At 30.5% G+C, this 6795-nt stretch overlaps 1 long non-coding RNA gene across 2 annotated transcripts; it reads right to left on the bottom strand.

Annotated features, from left to right (window-relative positions):
- Positions 1–4548: 4548 nt before the first annotated feature.
- On the bottom strand, positions 4549–6491 carry LOC139893306 (uncharacterized). Of its 2 annotated transcripts, none has more exons than XR_011774468.1 (5): positions 6293–6491; positions 6139–6193; positions 5654–5853; positions 5382–5467; positions 4549–4743 (listed from the first exon to the last, which is right to left on the bottom strand). It is a non-coding gene; the product is annotated as an uncharacterized lncRNA (long non-coding RNA). The 2 variants fall into 2 exon arrangements; XR_011774469.1 differs by having other exon boundaries at positions 5399–5467.
- Positions 6492–6795: the final 304 nt, after the last annotated feature.

Raw genomic sequence — 6795 nt, 5'->3', positions numbered from 1 at the left:
TATTATTATTATTATTATTATTATTATTATATTTACTAGCTTTATTAAAAATTATCATTATTAATATTATTAACACTATTATTATTATTATCATTATTATTATTATTATTATTATTATTATTATTATTATTATTTTTAACATTATTATTATTATTATCATTTTTACTACTAGTATCATTATTATTATTATTACCACTGTATTATTATTGTTATTACAATAAAAGTTAGTCATATAAAAATATACTTAATAAAACTATATTAATATTTTTATAAATTATTTATTTAAAGTATACAAAATAAATATAGATAGCATATAATTTAAGATATAAAATATATATACTTTAATTAAGATTTAGTATAAATTTTATATATAATTACAACAATAATATATAAATATTATATAAATAATAGATAGAATTATTTGATTCTATGAGTTAATATATTTAATTGATATAGGTTCGTGAATCCAAGGCCAACCCTGCATTGTTCAGTTCTGTCGTATGCATATTTTTACTACAAAATATCGTATTGTGAGTTTCATTTGCTCCCTTTTTAAATGCTTTTGCAATATATATTTTTGGGACTGAGAATACATGCGCTGCTTTTATAAATGTTTTACTAAATAGACACAAGTAATCGAAATTACATTCTATGGTTGGATTATCGAAATGAATATCGCCCTTCAAGTCTGGTAACCTAAGAATTAGGGAAATGGCCCCTAATTGACGCGAATCCTAAAGATAGATCTATTGGGCCTAACAACCCCCATTCATGTCTACGGATGGCTTTAGTACTTCGAGATTACTATTATACAGACGTCGATGTCTGTGGGGATATTCTATGTATTATGGTTAATGTCGGTTACCAGGTGTTCAATCCATATGAATGATTTTTATGCAGATGGCTATATGCATGCATGATGTTTATGAGAAATGGAAATATGAAATCTTGTGGTCTATTAAAAATAATGGAAATGAATATTGATGATAAACTAATGAATTCACCAACCTTTTGGTTGACACTTTAAAGCATGTTTATTCTCAGGTATTAAAAAAATCTTCCGCTGTGCATTTGCTCATTTTAGAGATATTACTTGGAGTCATTCATGGCATATTTCCAAAGACGTTGCATTCGAGTCGTTGAGTTCAGCAAGATTATTATTAAGTCATTGATAGTTCGATATATTATGAAATGGTATGCATGTCTGTCAACTTTCGATGTAATGAAAGTTTGTCTTTTAAAACGAATGCAGTGTTTGTAAAATGTATCATATAGAGGTCAAATACCTCGCGATGTAACCAAATGTAATGTATTCGTCCAGATGGATTAGGACGGGTCGTCTCACTTCAGTGGTTGCTGAGGTGGGTGTGGGGATTTTGGTGGTCCTAGTGCCGCCATAGTCACTGTCGATCCTCCGCGGCTACGGATGGAGGTTTACAATGGTAGGTGGTTATTTTAGTTGCTTGACGGTTGTTTGGCGGCTTCTAGAGACTACCGGCGGCAAGAAGGTAACTCTTGTTACTTTCCACGCTGTTGGCGGTCATTGGAGGCTACCGGCGACCTACGATTACCGGAATCAACGGGTTTGTAAAGGTTCTTTGAAACGGCGATGATAGCCGGGTTTCTTTTGGTTTGGTGTTGTAACTTGTACTGTTCGGTTGCCGTTGCGCTGTAATGTTAGTTCATGCCTCTCCCGTAGTCGAGTCTATTCAGGTGGACTCGATGTCGTTGCCGGCGTGTGTCGACCTTGTTGACCCTGGTAAATTGATGTATTTTGAAGTAGTTCTCTCGAGATCCTTTTATCCGCTCGAACGGGGTTTGATCTTACTTGACGTGCTTGTGGGCCTCTGATTAGGAGTGTTATGGGTTCTTCGTGTACGAGAGGTTACTTTGAAGTGCAGGCCTCGGGTTAGGTGCTGCTGGAGTGTCCGACGTTCTTTTTAGTGTGCAGCTTCTTAGTAGTAGAGATTGTGACGTTAGACACGTTCAGTGGCGATTCTAGAATCAAAATTCAATGGGGTCCTATACAATTTGAATGGTACTTTGTAATTTTTTTTTTCTTAAAAATGGCTATCTACTTCAATAAAAACCACTAATTTTAAAAATATATGGGGTCCTATCTACAAATTTAGTGGTGTCTTATACATTTTTATTAGTATTTTTTTTAAAAATTTTCTTTTTTAATGGGTTCAATTGACCCCACTTGAATGTATGTGCACTCGTCACTGGACACGTTCCCGGTTTTATGTTGTGTTTAGATTTAGGTTTGGTTGTTACTAGTTTGTTGTATCATTTCAATTTTAATGTGTTCGCTCTCAATCAATCATTGTTCTTGTCCAATGTGTAGGACGACCAAAGCGAGCCCTTACAATTTCAATCATTGTCGCTTGTTTGTAACACCGGATCTTTACGATCTTTATTTATATATATTAATAATATTTTCGCCGTAAAATAAAAATAAAAATAAAAAGGCACTGACATATGTACTCTGAAACTGTTGCTTTTCTTTATGTACAGTATAGATGAAAGTGTAATAAAAACTGATTTATTTTTTTATTTTTTTATTTTTTTACGGCGAAAAAGATTGAATTATATTACTGCATCCTGATAAATGCTATTCATGACTTCTAAAAGGTACACATGAAAAAGCGGAAATATCAGTATATTACTATACCCGGGAAATTTCAAAAAAGGGGAATAAACATTGTATGAACTATCCATGAATATATACTGTTTTATAAATATAAATAAATATAAATATAAATATATAAATAAAAACAGAGCGTTAAAAGATGACTTTGATAAATGTCGTTGTCACATAGAAACTGATCTAGACGGTAAATATGCAATTTTTTAGAAACAGAAAAATATTCGAGTAAACAAACTAGCAAAAAATGGGTCACGTCATAATAAGCGTTCAATTTTGACTTTTCAAAGTCTTAATTTCACAACTTTGACTTTAAGTATTTGTTTGTGTTATATAATATTTGATAAAAATTATATGAGTGAATAAGGTTTTAAATGTACTTTTTATTGTTACAAGTTTCATCAACTATTATACATCACAAATATAGATTTGGGTTAAAGTCATAAATAAGCTATATACTTTCATTTTTGTTTCAATTTAGGCTATATACTCAGAAAAATACCAATGTAGAATATATGCTATTAAAAGGTGTATCGATGTATACCAACAAAACTTAGAAACCTGCTAAACATCATCATCATCGTATCAACATCATCATTTAATCGGAGCTTCAAATTACTTAAAAATGATGTCAATAGCCTTGACATTAATATTCAAAGTTCACAACGATTTCACAATTCGATGAAGAACAGAGCGGTTTTCATATTGACAACTTGTTGTCATGAGTACACTTTTTAAAAGTATATAGCCTACATTGAGATTATTTTGGAGTATATAGCTTATATTGTGAAAAAAAAAAATGAAAGTATATAGCCTATTTATGGAAGAACAAGTTGCAGGTTTTTTTTTTTCCATGTCATATTTAAAAGAAAAAAAATTCATATAATCATTTTAACCGATTTAGCCGGAAGCAAGTCATTTTTGTTGACATGGGTACACTTTTTGAAAGTGTATAGCCTACATTGGTATGTTTCGTAGTATATAGTCTACATTTGAACAAAAATGAAAGTATATAACCTATTTATAGCTTTAACCCTAAAGATATTTGAAGTCAAAGTTAAAAAGTATTGACTTTGAAAAATTAAAACATGGAACTTATTATTATGGGACGAGGACGAATGGATTATTGGTATTAGTGTTAATTAGTGTTAAACTAGTGCAAAGACCCGTGAAATCACGGGATTTAAAAAAAAAAATTATAAACGATATGTTTTATAATCAACATGTAGATGAAATAACATAATTCATTCATTTAGTTCTATGAAATAGAAAAAAAAAAAATGTTTAACCGAATACTCGAAAGAACGACAATAAAAAACTCTAATCCAAAAGCATAGTCTTGAAATACAAAACGTTAACAAACAAAATGAAAATCATCTTAACAATTCATTACTTCCGGAGACTTTGATTAGAATTGAGATCATTATAGAAGAATATAATGGATACAGTAACAAAATTATCAAGTTGAATAACTGTATGTTGATATTCAAAGTTCCTTGGTCCTAATTTTATTGATTGTTTAGTAGTTGGTTAGGGTTGGTTCGGGTCAGTTCTAACCATGAATAACTGTATGTTGATATATTAACCCTAATGGGTTAACAAACAGTATGAATCAAGATCCATAATACAAGTATGTATATCTATATCTATATCGATTAAAAAGCAACAAATATGCTAGTTTAATACTATTTACACAATTCCAGATAGTGTGCTAGCCAGCTCAATATAGGAGAACCATTCACAAGTAACAAACAAACGATTTCATAATAAGTTCTACAACTGCTTTTGCAATGAAACTTATCTCAAGATATAAGATAACACGTCGCATATAGTTGTGAACTTCAAAAGAAAACTCATTTTCTTAATACAAAAAAGGATTATTATACTATTTAGTAACAGATGAGAGGAGCTTACATGTATTGTAAATAGAATAGCCACAACCATAACTGATATTCCCTAGTTATCTTCAAAGTCATACATGAGTTTCTAGCAATGAAAACACAAAAAACTGAAACAGGACCTACCACAAGGAATATGGTCAACACCAGTGATCTTACATCCGGTCCAAAGACAAACCTACCCTCAACGAAAAATATCTGCAAACAAATATAGCATACAGCATACTAAAGTAAAGACAAAGCCCCATTGCCAACCTAATTGAATAACATAAACTTTGGTATTACGTATTACAGTAATAATAATATTTTCCCTATAATAATTAGCACATTCAACATTTATAGCAACAAAATGTGTTCATTTTACTCATCAAAAGTTGTTTTGACCCATTTACCCACTCTCCCACTTCTAAAAAAACATGTTTGAAACTGTGATTTTTCATTTTACCAAGATTCTTGAATGCTTTGCTACAAACTCAAGCTATTTCTTCAAGAATTTTTAAACAAATTTAGCTCGTTGATCAACCTTACAAAAACACATAAAAACAAAACAAAATCTAATAGGGTTTGACCATGTTCCTGGAGAACAGATAGCAAGGACATCTTGTAGGGTGCTCTGTTTGGCCCTATTACTGGCCACAATTTTGGTGAGGTGTATTTTTGGTCTCCTCTACGTACAATAAGAAACGAAAGAAATTAAGTCTAGATTTATAGTTCTATACTTATCTATAAAGATTATCTAAGCTTGGTAGCATTGTTGAAAATATAGGAATGCGAAAATAACAGATCGATAAAGTAAAGCATAGAAATGTGAAAATACAAACAAATTTTAGTAGTACCTGTATTGAGAGTATACCTTGTGTAACCTTCACTAAAACATAGAATTTCACCTAGCATATCTTCTTCCAAACTTATTCTAAACTAACTGCAAAATACAAAAAAAAAAAAAAAAAAAAGAACAAATCATTCATTCATTTTAATCTTTATAGCAAAAGCAATTTTCCTCAATTTAAAATTATTTTATCTTTATCAAAGATTTTACAGCTGCATATCCATATAAGCTAAACATGTCAATTTCTATTTAAAATGAAAGGTGTAACATAATTTGTACCTTAAAAGTTCGTTTCTCTGAGAGATTTCACTGAACACCTTTCATGCATTTTCTTATTGACTACTTATCTTGAACTTTCTAAACTTGCAAGAATCCAAATAAAAGGAATATGAAACTTCATCTTAGAATCGTGCAAACATCTTAACATATTGAATGTTCATCACAGCTTCATTTAAGCCTTTTTAACCTTTGTTAAGCAACTGCATTAAAACAAAAGAACACTAATGCACTCAAATAGAAAGAACCTACTAATATGCTTAGAAAGCTTTATAAGAAATTAAGAACCAACAACTGCACTGTTCAAACCATGGAAAGGGATGTTCAAATTCAGTTTCAAAGATAAAATCAAGCACTCATGGACATTCTTACCCTACAAATTGATTCCTAACATACATATTTACACCATCTTAATAATTATTTCATTTGGGTGTTTCAACAAACACATAGTGTGCATTAGGTGTTTCAGTAAAAAAAAAAAAATTTACCTTCTTTAAACTTGCTCACGAGTATGAATACATAATGTTTCTTGGCTGCTACAATCTTCATAATCGTTAAAAAAAAAGTCATCATTAGCATTAGCATTCATTTAATAATTTACAAAGCTTTAAAGAGATGGTTAATAGGATAAAGATCATTTACCTTGAATGATAGAAGCTTGATGGTAATGAGAGAAGAAGATATGATGGTTATGGAAGGGAGTTCTAGATGATGAATTCAGTAATCAAAGCACATCTCCCATGTATCATAAACTTAAAATTCAAATTTACTCTGTACTTTTCTTGATTAAAGAAAGAGGCGTGCAGACTCAGATTTGAATTTGGGCAGTGGCGTGCACTCTTTTAGGGTTTCAAGGAAGAAAAAAAAAGCTGCATTCAATTGGATTTAAGAGTTTAATATACTCCGTATTTTGTATTTGTACTTCCGTACCTGAATGTTATTATACTCCGCATTTTATTAATAAGTTAAAGTTAATAATAATTAAGTGAATGATGTCATCAAGTAAGTTCTATAATGTGCCACCTGTCCCTAGATTATTTTTAAGGTATAGTTAAAATTATTCAATGATGTCATCTATTTGGCAATTTCAAAGAATGTAATAGATAGATAACAAAAGAATGACAAACTAGCAAGCAATGCCACGT

Source organism: Rutidosis leptorrhynchoides, chromosome 2, assembly GCF_046630445.1.
Source record: "Rutidosis leptorrhynchoides isolate AG116_Rl617_1_P2 chromosome 2, CSIRO_AGI_Rlap_v1, whole genome shotgun sequence".
Lineage (NCBI taxonomy): Eukaryota > Viridiplantae > Streptophyta > Magnoliopsida > Asterales > Asteraceae > Rutidosis > Rutidosis leptorrhynchoides.
The sequence above is the reverse complement of the archived record's forward strand: the minus strand, read 5'-3'. Positions and strand labels throughout refer to the sequence as shown.